General features: G+C 38.5%; 1 pseudogene; it reads right to left on the bottom strand.

Annotated features, from left to right (window-relative positions):
- Positions 1-1,286: 1,286 nt before the first annotated feature.
- LOC149816468 (G-type lectin S-receptor-like serine/threonine-protein kinase At2g19130 pseudogene) lies at positions 1,287-6,823 on the bottom strand (annotated as a pseudogene).
- Between the last annotated feature and the right edge of the window lie 9,232 nt (positions 6,824-16,055).

The following is a 16,055-nucleotide window of genomic DNA, read 5'->3' on the forward strand; positions in this document are numbered from 1 at the left end:
ACTAGCTTGATTGGAGGCATAGCAGTTTTTTTTTTTTTTTTTGTAATAGGTTTTCTACTCATCCTCTAAGGCGTAAGGCATTATTTGGTCTTGCAGAAGAAGTAAGCCTATCCTCACCATAGAGGTGCTCAGAAACTGAGCAAACACTCTTAGATGTAGTCATTTGAATCATGGTGAGGCCAACCAAGTCTTCTAGATGTGAGAGTAAGAATCTTCAAGTGCCCCATAATTTTGAATAGGTAAAAATAATGTCAATAATGAATGCTGGCAAACGACAAGGAGGCAGAAAGTCGGCTTTGAAAAGGGGCATAAGTTTGAAAGGGCAACTTTAAATTGCAAAGGTAATCATTTTATCATGTGAATGGGTATATTGCTCTTGGGACTGCGAGAAGAATTCCATATGCCATATCTTGTTCATTATATTTACATTATAGTCTGGTTTTCCAAGAGACCAAGCCTGATCAAGAGTTATTGGCTAGCCAGGCTTGTTGGATCCTTAGAGGGCTTTGATTTTGAAGATCACATCAAACCAGGAACATTTTCACCCAATTCTGACTACCAATGCTTTACATCAAAACTACAAACTCTTGAGTATAAACAACCATGCGTTTCAATTGGCAACAAAAAAAGTTTGCAATTGAAAAGAGAAGAAAATTTTTTCTATAACAGCTCCATGATTTCCTTGGCAAAGATAAACTCTCAATCATGAGCAACAGACTATATAAGCAAGACTACCATCCAAAATCAGAATTCTAAGAACGAAAGGTTCTACCAATTACAAAACAAGATAAAATTTTCTGCTGGCTATTTTCATAGTCTAGTGGAAAATAAGAGCTTATATTTCAATGAGTACAAATCCACTGATTCACATATACCAATGACTGGTTCTATTGATAGGAGATCTTAATCTTAACCCCTTGCTTGCAGTTTCTCAATTTATATGATTACAACCCCCAAGGAACCATGGGAACCTTTAATAAGATTACACAATATACCCATTAACACAACTCTTTATGCTTGCCATCATGAAAATTAGAAAGGAAATGATTAAAGGATTTTTACAGTGAACTGGAAGAAGAGCTTTTAGCCTGAAAAGTGCTTGAGATGGTACTCTGTGGTTTTGAGCTTCTGTCAGTCCCTTCAGAGAAGAACACAATGTTTTTCTGGTTGTTCACAAGAACCTGAAGAGATCTTGGGACAGGAGGCATGTCAATCTCCAGGACCTTCTCAAGAAACTGAACTACCTCCCCCATAGAGGGCCTAGCATTCTCATCATCCGGAATACATCAGATAACAACTCTACAAGCTCTGATAATCTCTTCTGGATCAGCTTCACGTTCCAATCTAGGATCAAGCAAGATGAACTCTTTGCCCTCGAGCACCTTGTTCGTGGCCCAAGTATGAAAATAGCCAACCTTGGCATCCTCAGAGTGATCCACATTTCTCCTCCCTGTAGTCAACTCTAACGGCACCATTCCATAACTGTAAACATCAGCCTTAGGTGTGATTGCAAAACCAGAGATCCACTCCGGTGCAAGGTATTCCCTTGTTCCTCTGAAAGTTGTCAAGACCCGGCTAATTTCGCAGCCTAAGAGCTTGGCCAACCCAAAATCTGCAACCTTTGGACAAAATTCAGCATCCAAAAGAATGTTTTCAGGCTTGATGTCACAATGTATGATTCAATCTCTACATTTTTCATTAAGGTAGCGTATTCCTCTCGCAATCCCAAAGCTATTCCATGAAAAGAGGCATAAGTGGAAATATACTTTTTTTGTTGAAGTATTAAAACTTAGATGTAGATATCATTTTTATCATGGGAATGATGTGTGATATATATATATATATATAGAGAGAGAGAGAGAGAGAGAAAAACTAATGGGTAGGTGCTAAAAGAAACATGCTAAATGGGTTATAGAAATTTGAGTTTTTATCTGATAAAAAATTATCTTGTTAAATATTGTGGGGTCGTCGCCTATGAATATGAATCAATTGTGGATACACATTCACAACAAAAGTTTTGAACCTTATACATATGAAATTGATCGATTCATTGAAGTGTCAAGTGCTCAGGTCAATTCTGTTGGTAGAATGAGATACCCATGTCGAGACTGCAAGAATAAAAAATTTAAGCTTCTACCACTGATCAAACTACACTTGATTGAATGTAGTTTTACCATAGAATATATTTGGTCCCATGTGAGTGTAATCCAAATCCACGTAGATGCAGTGCATGTATATCATGATGAGAGCAAGGATACGGCAGAGGTTCATGATCTGATCGAAGAAATGTTGAATGATGTTATTATGATAACAACATTAGATCCAACTCTAGACGATGATATAGAATGTAGACCCCTTCAAGACTTAATGGGTGATGCTCAGAGTGATCTGTATCTAGATTGTACAAAGTTAACAAAACTAACTTTCATTCTTAAGTTGTTATCAAATCAATAAACAATTAGAGTAATAAATCGTTCGACATGTTGATTGATTTGTTAAAAGAGGCATTGTCCGAGTGAAAAAAATTGACAAACTCTTACTACAAGGTAAATAAATGTGTGAATCGCATCAACTTTGATTACGTGAAGATAGATGCATGCATGAATGATTGTGTGCTTTATGGGAAGAGCATATGAAGAAAGAAACTTGTCCAAAGTACAATGATTCAAGATAGAAACCACACAAAAGCAAATGAATGAAAGTTTCTTAAAATATGTTACAATATTTTTTCCTAAAGTTGAGGTTGCAACTCTTGTTCATGACAACAAAAAGAATATTAAATATAATGTGACACATGACCCGACATGCAAACAATTAAAACATACAAATTTATCCACCAGATTTTGCAGTATGGATAGAGTTTGACAGATAACATATATTGTTCATGATGAAACTTCAAAATGTTCATCTCAACTTGACTAGCGATAGTTTCAATCCATTCAAAAATATAAGTCTGTCATACAATATATGGCCCACAGTATTATTGTCGTATAATTGGCCTCAATGGATATGTATGAAAGTTCATTTCATACAACTTTTCATAGTCATCCCTTGACCAAAGACACCTGAAAATGAAAATGTTTATGTACAGTCGTTAATAAAAAATTTACAAGAGTTATGGGATGAAGGCATTAACACGTACAACACATCAACTAAAGAGATATTTTATATGCGAGCCACGGTAATGTTGAATATCAATGATTTTATAGTATATGCCAACTTATTAGAGTACAACAAAAGACTTCAGTAACTATCAAACCTGGTAAGGCTTCGTACCTCTAGAGCTACCATACGAAGGTAAGTTTCTTATTATCTAAGTTTATTTTTTTTCATATAGTATAATGCTAAATATATTTGATCTAATAAATTCTTAATTTGTTGTTCACAGACTGAAATAGATGTACATGAACTGACGGCAAATGCATTCTATAAACTAATGGATCGTCTTTGTACCTGCAGAGCTATCATTTGCGGGTAAGTTTCTTATTCCCCAAGTATTTTTTTTTCAGAAAATATAGTGTTAAATATTACTAGTATATGTTTATATTTGAATTAATGTTTGAAGTGTATGTTTATATTTGAATGGATGTATGTTTGAGGAAGTTGGAGAGGATGAATGTTTTAGAAGGTTGAAAAGTGTATGTTTATATTTGAATGTATACATTTAAAACATCAATTCAAATGTAAACATTTGATTAGTGTATGTTTATATTTGAATGAATGTATGTTTGAAAATAGATATTTTGTTAATATTATCTTTATGATTTTTCAGATTCTCATGAAAGTGCAAAAAAAGGCAAAAGCATTATCGAGTCTTCAATCATATATAATGTCATTAAAATAACTGTAAGTTATCATAATGAATTCTCATACTGCTATCATCATCATTAATATTGTCATAATTGTTTCATTTTATATTTTTTTTTAATTATCATCTTGAAGTATGTTTGTTGTAGGTTTAGAGATGATGTAGGAGAGAGGGTTAAAGATGATGTATATTTATTTTTTGAAGTGTTTTTGTTGTAGGTTTGAAAATGATGTGGGAGAGGGGGTTGGAGATGATGTATGTTTGTTTTTTAAAGTATTTTTGCTGCATGTTTGAAAATGATGTAGGAGATGGGGTTGAAGATGATGTATGTTTGTTTTTTGAAGTATTTTTGTTGCAGATTTGGAAATGATATAGGAGATGGGGTTGGAGATGATGTATGTTTATTTTTTAAAGTATTTTTGTTGCAGGTTTGGAGAGGATGTAGGAGAAAAGATTGGAGATGATGTATGTTTATTTTTTAAAGTGTGTTTGTTGGAGGTTTGGAGAGGATGTAGGAGATAGGTTGGAGATGATATATGCTTATTTTTTGAAGTGTGTTTGTTGTAGGTTTGGAGCGGATGTAGTGGAGGGGGTTGGAGATGATATATGTTTGTTTTTTTATGTTGTTTGTTGCATGTTTGAAGATGACGTAGGGGAGGGGGTTTGAGAGGATGTATGTTTGATTTTTGAAGTTTTTTTTTTTGAAATGTATGTTTATAGTTGAATGTATGTTTGAAGTTGAATGTTTAAGGGTGTTGGAGATGATGAATGTTTGAGGAGTTTGAAGAAGTGTATGTTTATATTTGAAATGTATATTTGAATTGTATTTGCTATTTTGTTTAATGTAATGTAAAAAAATTAAACTAATATGAAAATTTTATTTTTGCAAGTTTAAGGCCTATAACGGCGACATTTTTGTGTCGTCGTTAGAAGCCTTAACCCTATATCATTGTTAGAACCTATAACAGTGACTTAATTATCTCTATGATAGCCTGTACCGGTGACTTACTTCTTGCCTCTATGGACTATAACAGTGAGTTAATTATCCTTGTTATAGTCTATAATGATGATAGAAATATCATTGTTATAGGCTATAACGACGACACAAAAAATATCACCATTATATGGTGTGTCGCTATTATAAGGTAAGTCACCGTTATAGGGTGGGTCGCCGCTATTGGTTTACCCAGTTTCGGCGAGATTCTTCGCCGGTGTTGGGTCACACATTAATGACGACCTATAAATATTGCCATTATTACTCAACTAAGGCCAAAAATTGATAGCCATTTTTTGTCGTTGTTATAGACCTATAGCAACGAGAAAGGCTATCGCTATTGACCCTCATCCTTGTAGTGGGAGTCCTTCTCCTGGTCTAGTAAGTGGGCTAATTCTTGTCTTAGGTGACTTGATTGGGTGTTGGTGTCCGCTAGTTTTTTTTATCTCACCCTAACTTATAAGAAAACATTTCCACATGAATTGTTTCTGATCATGGTGCGCTTCTTGTGTCTTGAGTCGTGGGTCATGCATGACATTTTTCTTTTAAATTCAAAGCTTGGTGACTTTGAGAATCCAACCTATTTCAAGTGGTCTAGGATCTGAGGCAAGCATATGATCCCCATCACGAGTCGGTGACCTTTCGTTTGCAACATAAACTATGTAAAACCAAGGCAACTATTTATAAGTGGGTGGCTGAGAAGAAGATTTCCAAGTTCAACCAACTGGAGCTATGGGAAGCATAATTGATTGATCTATCATCTTGTCACGACCTTGTTTCTTCGCGTCTTACTGACTGACGTGGAGAGGGAGATTGATGGGTTGTCTGGGTTGAGCTGCATGCAGCTTGCCTTAGGCGAAGAGCTACATAAGCCTAGTAGAAGTGATATCACAGTCGTGCATATCCCATGCATGCTTATCACATCAGAATATCGGAAGCGGTAGAGTTAAATGGGTCAATAGAGTGGGGCAATGTCAATTGTCAGTGCGAAGAGCCTTCAAGCCTACGAGGGACGGGTGTGTCGCCTTCCTGTGACAAGCACACAAGTAGTAGAGGGTCGATATGGCCAGCTACATGTGCGAATAAGCATCTCGGACCTTAGAGTAAGCATCGAGTTTCAAAGACGCACTATACAAGAGGTATATTGCATTTCAGCACTAACGAGCCCCGCAGAGCGCAACGTGCACCCTATGGGGAACCCCCTGCTATGATAGAGAAGACCTTTTGGCCTCCAGCCTAAGTCAGTTGGTAGTTTGATATAGTGAAGCTCTCTAACTCAGAAGAATCATCGTCGTTCAACATGCACTCGTCGAGCCCCTCGTAAGGATGCGAGGTTGGGCAGGTGACTTGAGTGGGCCTCGTGCATGCCTGCTGATGCCCATGAAGAATTTGCATGCTCGTGAGCACCCCCGTGCACTCTGATGTGCTACTCACAAGATATAGGGGTTGCCCACTTCAGACTCTACGGTGGTGCACCAATGCAAGTCAAGAAGAAGGTCCCCTAATATTCCTTTGGAAACACATTGCATCGGGTCTTCGTCATGTATGAATATGTTGGTGATATTTCGATCTTGGTTGGGTAATTCTCAACTTGCAAGGAGATGTGTGGCCTTGAAGTTTTGGCGGGCCTGCGTAGGCATTGGCATGGCACTTCCGGATGAAGTTGCTCTTTTTTGTGATTTGACTTCATAGGTGTGTTTCCCACATATGATTGTGCAGAAGAATACTCGATTGTGGCACATAAATTTCGCATAAAAGTGTTTCATTTGTGAGCTTAAAGTTGAGACGGGCTACGGGTAACGTGGCACCAATGAAGCACGGTACATTGCTGCGGGTGGTCGGAGAGACTCCCGTAGCATGGAACTAAGCAAATGCACTTGAAAAGTAGCGTGCACACTTTAGGCTTGCTTACTGAGCTGCTTACGAGCAGTATAGCATTGTCTCGTGCCACCGCCGCATGTCATAGACAAGGCAAGGGCTTTCCACTTAGCAATCCACATGTCACCATAGGCACCACACATGCACGTGCATCACTTTTGGCTGGTGACGAACACTACAACAAAGCAGTAGATTAGTGACGACCACATTCTGTCGCTAATCCGTCGCTAACATGGTTAGCGACAGATTAGCGACAACGAGGCGACAGTATGCTTACGTCGCGAATATTTCGACGCTAACTAGCGACGGAATTATTCCGTCGCCAGGTTCGTCGCTACTTGCGACGGAATAACGAGCGCTATATTCTGTCGCCAATCCGCCGGTACTAAACGACGACCACGGCTTGGCGACGGATTTACTTCCGTCGTAAACACGAAAAAAAATAAAAAAAAATTTTATTTAAAAATTAAATACCGAGCAATTTTTATTTCCTGTACAATTTATATTTCCTGTAAATAAAAAACAAACCACACAAAAAATTTCATATAACAAGAATCTACAACAATTAATCGTTCCACCCTAAAATTAAGAAGTTTAATTATTTACAATTAAACAATTACAATTAGGAAACATAAAAAAAATAGAACTTCTTCAACACAGTCCTCTAATCATCGCCAAGATTTTGTGCGTCTTCTTGTTCATTGTCTTTATCTGTCCCTTCAGCTCCACTACGCTGATTATCGCTAGCAGCCTACACAAGAAAAGAACAGTCAATTTTGATAAACAAAATATAATGAAATAAATTACACACTATATGTGATTCTATCATGTGCTCATGTGTGATCTAAGGCAATAAAAAAACTCTATATGTGATTCTATCATGCTCATATGTGCTCTAAGGCAGACAAAAAGTTATATATATATATATATATATATATATATATGTGTGTGTGTGTGTGTGTGTGTGTGTGATTCTATCATGCTCATATGTGTGCTAAGGCAGTCAAAAAATTGAATATGTGATTATACCATGTTCATATGTGTTCTAAGGCATCTAGAAAAACTCTATATGTGATTCTACCATGCTCAGATGTGCTTTAAGGCAGGCAAAAAACTATATATGTGATTCGATCATGCTCGTATGTGTGCTAAGGCAGTCAAAAAATTGAATATGTGAATATAGCATGCTCATATGTGCTCTAAGGCAGGCAAAGCAAAAAAAATTATATGTGATTCTATCATAAATGATATATAGCATGTTCATATGTGTTCTAAGGCAGTAAAAAAACACTATATGTTATTATAGCATGCTCATATGTGCTCTAAGGCAGTCAAAAAACTGAATATTTGATTATAACATGCTCATATGTGTTCTTAGGCAGTCAAAAAACTGAATATGTGATTATAGCATGCTCATATGTGTTCTAATGTAGTCAAAAAAACTTTATATGTGATTCTATCATGCTCATATGTGTTCTTAGGCAGGCAAAAAAACTTTATATGTGATTATAGCATGCTCATATGTGCTCTAATGCAATAAAAAAAGTCTATATGTTATTATAGCATGCTCATATGTGCTCTAAGGCAGTCAAAAAACTGAATATGTGATTATAACATGCTCATATGTGTTCTTAGGCAGGCAAAAAGTTATATATGTGATTCGATTATGCTCATATGTGTTCTAAGGCAGACAAAAAACTGAATATGTGATTATACCTGAGAGGGACCTGGAATCGAAGATCCCCTATCTTCAACAGCGGCCTTGATCTCATTTCGGAGAAAGGGGGCGACGATGTATTGGAAGTAGTTATTCAGTGATTCATTAATGATCTGGCGTACATCATCACCGGAAAGAATAGTCGGCTGCTTGGAGCTTATGTCGGCGCAAGAAGTCGGTGAGCCGTAACTGGAAGAACCAATAACTGGTGAAGTGTTCATATTACTCCCAAACCCGAACACGCGACCTTTTTTGGGTTCACCTGCTGCAGTCACCCATGCTGTAGGATCAAATGATGGATGCTGAGTAGCGTCATCGTCATATCGCTCTACCATCTGTTGCTCATGTGCCTCCTACAAAATAATGTTTAAAATATTCATTAATAATTAATGATAACATTATGATAACTTGCATATATATTGCAATGATTATTAATAGAATTAATACATACCGTTGTCGTTCTCGCCTTCTCTGATACGAAGACTCCTGTGGTCTTCCGTTTATGTGTTTCTACAAACACATCCTTATATGGTACACTGCCTCCTTTTTCTGCTTCTTGCGAAGTTAAATGACAAAAGATTTAGTACACAAGTTTGCAACAATACTTATAAAATTAATATTATATATTGATGAGTTGCCATTTTCTTTAGGTGGCTCCCAAATGTCTTAGATCCACCTGTGTGTAGATGGGCTTCGGGCATCTTCGATCGATTTTGTGCAGCCTTCGCAGAGCGATTTCTAAATGCATCTCCCGCCCACTTATCGCACATTTCATCCCAGTAATCTCTCCTGATAGTAATAGGACCATGGCCCTTCCATAGTAATGGATCATCTACTACGCCAGATGTTTTTTTTGCTGCAGTCTTCATAGTGTGCAGCATGTCTGCAAATCGATTGACAGCCACCTTCTACCACACCTTCCTTGCATCATTTTCTTCCACCGTAGTTGCGAAGCGATTCGAAGCCTACAAATATTTTCAGAAAGTTAGTAGACATTGCTTAAATAAATTAAATATGAAACACATTAACCATGAGGAACAACTGTATACCATGAATGAGGACCACAATCTGTCTAACACCTCCTTTGGGTACTCTTTCCATTGAGCAACTGGTCCTGGTAGATGTTGAAGAAGTGAATTCTTAATCTCCCGTACTACTTCTTGTGGCTCAAACCTCGTGCTGCACATGAATTGTTACACAGTAAATATCAATATAAAATATTTAAAAGATATGCAATAATTGAAAACAAAATACTTACGGTCGATTATCGATATACACTATTCGAATGAGTCTTCTTGTGCCAGCCTGAGAAGACCCTGTTTCTTGTGTTGGCTGTTGACTTGTGTGATCAACTGGTGTAGGTGGGTCGTGTACAGACGCAACATCATCTGTAAAAAAAATATATTAGAAATTCTCAGAATGCGCATTTGAACTAATCAAGCATCCAATTAGTTATATGATATACCTATCACAGGAGCCCGTGAAGATGAAGGCTGAGCCTGGCTACTACTGAATGAGCGACCACTATAACCTCCATGAACCATATTCTAACAAATAACATATGTCATACAATACATTCAAATAATTCACATCAAGTATTACAATGCATTCAAGTCATTCACATCAAGCATTGCAATGCATTCAAATAATTCAAATCATTCACATCAAGTATTGCACTAATTCAAATCATTCGTTGCATAAATTATAATACATTCAGATAATTGAAATCATTCACATCAAGTATTACAATGCATTCGAATCATTCGTATCAAGTATTACAATACATTCAAATAAAATTTTTAATCATTCACACCAAGTATTGCAATACAACTCACATCAAGTATTACAATGCATTTAAATAGAGGTTTGTAGTATAAGATTTTGCTCACTAGCTTGAGAATTCTTCCTCGTCACTAGTTTGACTTTCTTCTTCTTCTTCTTCTTCTTCTTCTTCTTCATTGTTTGCCCATCCACTTGGTACATCATTTGGATCACATTCCTCTATGAATGTTTCATCGGCCAATGGAGATATGACATGCATATCATGCGCAACATCGTGACCATAAGCGAAGTCATAGACATCATCTGATTGATAGTAATCACTGTCTTCAGCTAACTCATCTTCCTGTAACTGATCATACTCGGGGTATAGTTTGGATTTCACCTTGCAAACTGCCCACCATTCATTTCTATCTGACTTTTTTATACTCGGATATGAAGTATAATAAACTTGTTGAGCTTGCGAGGCTAATATAAATGGTTTATATGTTCCAAACCTGGATTTATGATTCACCTCCACAATGCCTGAAGCTTTGTCGAGTCTTGTTGCAGTTGGATCAAACCAATGACACTTGAATATCGTAACCTTGTTATTCACGCCTAAGTAAGTCAACTCCATTATTTCCTCTATAACACCATAGTAATCATGTTCATTTTCACCGTAGCTGCTACCCTTGACACACACGCCACTATTTATCGTTGATTTGTTTATACCGTAGTTTTTTGTATGGAATCGATAACCATTTACGATATACCCGTTGTAGCATTGCACAACTTTGGTCAGACCATTTTCTAAATCACATAACCATTTACGATATTCCTTGATCTTTAACATCACCATGGCGAACCTACGCACAGACATAAACAATGATTGTGATCACGATCAATTAAGTAACTTATTGTTGTTTATAAGTACAAAATTTATGTTAGCTTCTTTACCAACTGTTTCAACCACTCCACAAACTTAGTTTCACGTTTTTTTTGTACTTTTGCATCAGTGAGATGTGAAACTTCGCTTTGCAACTCCAGATCAAATCGTCTGCAAACCACAAATACTTATATTACCGAGTCATGTATCCACATATAGAACATAAAAGGATTTATAATTGAGTTGCATATACATATACTTACTCGATGTATGGGTCGATCGCTGAGAAATTAAAAAGAATATAGATGTGTGCTGCATCTTGCTCTCGATCTGTCTATAGCCTTGATCGACAACTATCAAATGCATGCCCAAGTGGTTGAAATATCGACAGCTTGTCAGCTACAGTTACTTGTTCTCCATCATCGTTACGGGGCGGGCATGTGTAACGTGTTGGAATATGAGGTTCGAAGTACATAGATGAGAAATTTGAAATCTCTTCTAAAGTGTACGTCTCACAAATAGAGCATTCTACTCTTGCTTTATTACAAACCTTTTTTTTAGGTCGAACATGCATCTGACAAGAATATACATTTCAAATTTTAAATATCTGTCCTTAAAGAGACAAATATAAAAAAACATATACCTTTCAAATGGGTACATCCATCGATATTGCACAGGGCCACCAACCCTTAGTTCATATGGCAGATGTATGATCAAATGTTCCATAACATCGAAAAATGCTGGCGGAAATATCTTTTCTAACAGACAAACAGTGGTGATGACAGAGTCCTCGAGATTCTTTACATCTAATACAACGACCTCCAATGCGCACAATGTTCTGAAAAATCCGCTCAACTCAGACAATACCTCCCATATAGGTTTGTCTAACATATCATGGAATGCTAGGGGTATCAATCGTTGCATAAAGATATGACAATCATGGCTCTTCAACCCATATAACTGTCCATCGTCAATCTTCACAGCCCGAGCAATGTTAGAGACATATCCATCTAGAAATCTCAGTTGTCTCAACCATTAACATACATGTTTTATTTGATCAGGTTCGAGCACGTACTTCGCCTTTGGTTTCAGTACTTTGTCATTATACTCTTTGAGTTCCAATTCTGGTCTTTTACATATTAATTTTAAATCCATACGGCCTTCGGATTATCCTTTGTTTTTCCTTTAATATTCATTACTGTATTGAACACATTATCAAACACATTTTTCTCTACATGCATCACATCCAAATTATGTCGTATCAATAGGGTCGGCCAATACGGTAGTTCTCAAAAAATAGATTTTTTCGTCCAATTGTGATCCTTCCCAAATCCACGGAAGGGTGTAGGACTGTGGGCATCTGTTAATACATCTGGAAAGTATCGCAATCTTCTTAGAATCTCTATGCCGGACAATCTTGAGGATGAACCTTCCGTTTCAGTTGTGCCTGCTTTAAATGCATTTTTTTGACATCGGAACGAATGATCGCTGGGTAGAAATCGACGATGGCACTCAAACCAGCAAGGCTTCCTTCCATGCCTCAATCTAAAAGCTTTGGAATCCTCCATGCAGTACGGACAAGCCAACCTCTCATGTGTGCTCCAACCAGATAACATACCATATGCAGAGAAGTCACTGATTGTCCATAGAACAACGGCCTTCATGTTGAAATTTTGTTTTTTGTGGGCATCATACGTGGTAACACCGTCATCCCACAGTACTTTTAGTTTATCAATCAATGGCCTTAGATATACATCAAGATTTTGGCCAGGTGAGGTTGGACCAGGGATCAACAGAGATAAGAAAAGATTTGGACGTTTCATACACAAGCTTGGTGGAAGGTTGTATGGAGTTACAAATACTGGCCAGCATGAGTATGGAGTTGATATACCCCCAAATGGATTAAATCCATCTGTACATAGACCGAGTCTAACATTTCGCACTTCCATTGCGAAGTTCTGATGAGTACGATCAAAGTGCTTCCAAGCTTCAGCATCAACAGGATGCGTGATCTTGTTTTCATCGTGTTGAACTTTATTTGCATGCCATCTCATTTGTTTAGCTGTCCTTGAAGACATATACAATCGCTGCAATCTAGGAGTGATAGGAAAGTAGCAGAGCGACTTGTATGAAACTTCCTTTGATCTTGTGCTACCATTACCTCTTGTCTGTGGCTTAAACCGAGGATGCCCACATGACGGGCATGATATGTCGTTTTCCTGCTCCTTGAAATACAACATGCAGTGATTTGGACAAACATCAATCTTTTTGTAACTCATACCTAGAGCGTTGACCATAACTTTCGCACGATAGAAATTTTGTGGCAATTTCTCATCTTTAGGCAACATACTCTTCACAATCATTCACAAACGGTCAAAACATGATTGACTCAAATTATACTCGGACTTCAAATTCATTAATTGAAGAACTGCAGACAAGATAGTGTGACTCTCACAACCGTTCCAAAGTGGCTCATCAGCATCTCTAAGTAAATCATAAAATCTACTAGCTGCATCGTTTGGTGATTCTTTATCTACGGTAGTTCTTACATCACTAGAACTCATAGCAGAACCCAGTTCTGTTCCTGCGGCATCAAATATCAAATTCGTATATGGATTATTGTGCACCACATTCACCCGTGCATCAAAATCGTTTCTAAATTCTTCTCCATGAAACATCCAGTTCTGATAATCACTCACAAAACCCTTCATGTATAGGTGATGTCTAACGCCATGAGGTTCTACAAATCGATTATTCTTACAAATCTTGCAGGGACACCTAATCCGACCTGTGGGATCTACTGTACTGACACTTGTCGTTGCAAATTCAATAAAACTGTCAACACCATCCATATATTCATGCGATAACTCATTGTCCACTATCCTACGGTACATTCATTCACGGTTTGCAGTCATTTTGTCGTATGATGTTATGAATAGTATTCTAACCAATTAAAAGAGAACCATCAGAATGCTATGATGAAGAAAATATCAAATTTATCATGCAATATATGATGTCATACAATCACAAGAATTTTGATGCATGCATTGATAACTTAATATTTTCATGTGCAAACTATTCATGACACGATACATTCATTTGAAGCATGCTTTCAGTATACAATTTCACATGGAAGACATAATCAAATTGAAAGTAACTACATGTAAGCATGAATACAATCACATCAAACATTGCAATACATCAAAATAATTCATATCAAACAAATGTCAAACATGTACCTGCAGCAAACACACTTCAATATCCCACTAACTACTATCATGCCTAGCATGAACTCCGTACTCCAAAAATAAGAACACTTCCATATTCATACATTAAAATCATGCTCAGCATGATCTCCGAACTCGAACAAAGCAGTCCTAAATATCAACAATTAAGTGAGTGTGTGAACAATAAAGTGTTACATTCAATAAATTAAATAACATGTGATGCGCTTGCATCACTTACTCACCACGGGTATTTACCCGATTTGCATTGTTTTTGTCACTTACTTACCACGGGTGGCGGGGCACAAGCGAGTTCCGTTGAAAAATCTGCAAAAAAAAAACATTGTTTTAAAATGAAGTCACCACGGAAAAAAAACTGTTCTGGCAAGGGGTCGACTCCCCTGCTGTTCCGGCAGGGGGTCGACTCCCTTACGAAACATAGGGGGTTAACCCCCTTACGGAACGTAGGGAGTTAACTGACCCCCTGTTCGGGCAGCGGGTCGACCCCCAGCCTGTTACGGCAGGTGGTTAACCCCCTGCTCGGGTCGACCCCCTACCGGAAAGGCAGGGAGCAAAGGTCCCCTGTCGAAAAACGCAGGGGGTTAGCCCTCTGCAAGAAACGCAGGGGGTTAACCCCCTTTCGGAAAACGCGGGGGTTAACCCCCTGCCGGAAAACGCGGGGGTTAACCCCCTCCGTTTTCCGGTAGGGGACGCAGGGGGTTAATCCCTTGCGTTTTCCGGCAGGGGGTTAACCCCCTGCGTGAACCGAGAGGGGGTTAACCCCCTGCCGGAAACGGGAGGGGGTTAACCCACTGTGTGAACCGGGAGGGGGTTAACCCCCTGCCGGAAACGGGAGGGAGTTACCTTTCTCCGGGCGGCGAACGGTAGGACCGGCGAACGGCGGGAGCGGGACCGGCGAACGGCGAACGGCGGGAGCGGGACCGGCGAACGGCAGGAGCAGCGAAAGAAGAAAAGGAAAAGCTGCCTGGGATTAGGGTTATTCGAAAGTTAGCGACGACTTAGCGACGGATTAATTCCGTCCCTAAGCCAACGTAAAATCAAATTTGCGAAAATAGCGACGGATTATATTATGTCGCCACATCCGTCGTTATTTAGCAACAGACTAGGTTTCGTCGCTAACGTCGTCGGTAAATGGTGCGATCGTAACGACAAAATAGTCCGTCGCAACATCCGTCGCTAATTAGCGACGGACTATCTACCGTCGTTATTTTCATAAGATTCATTAATTATAGCGATGAATATTTGTCGCTCGCTAATCCGTCGCTAACTAGCGACGGCATTTTTCCGTCGCTAACAACGTATTTTCTTGTAGTGGAATAAAGTTCCTTGCTCTAGAGAGGATGGAGTTCCTATGGCAGACCCGTGTCTCGTGGCTGGGATGAGGTGATTTGAATTCTCATTTCTTTCATCTCTGCCTCTCAACAATGGAGTGTCAACTCCATTCCTCACATGTCTCAATCTGGTGGGGTGCCAGGCTGGCTCGCTTCCCTCTTCCTTCTTGGGTCTCCCGCTCCATTGTAGAAGGATCCCTGCTGCAATGTGGAAGCCAATTGTGGAGCGTTTTAGTTCCAAGTTGCAGTCGTGGAAGGCCCATTATCTCTCATTCCCGAGCATATTTTTAGTGATTTTCCTGCATATTTCATGTCAGTGCATCTATTACCTAAGAAGGTGGAACAGGAGATATTCAAATTGTTCAAGCATTTTTTGTGGTCAGGATCTAGAGACAAGAGGAAGTCAGCTCTTGTTCCATGGGACGTGGTTTCTAT

Source organism: Nuphar pumila, chromosome 14, assembly GCF_984573655.1.
Source record: "Nuphar pumila chromosome 14, dmNupPumi1.hap1.1, whole genome shotgun sequence".
Classification (NCBI taxonomy): domain Eukaryota; kingdom Viridiplantae; phylum Streptophyta; class Magnoliopsida; order Nymphaeales; family Nymphaeaceae; genus Nuphar; species Nuphar pumila.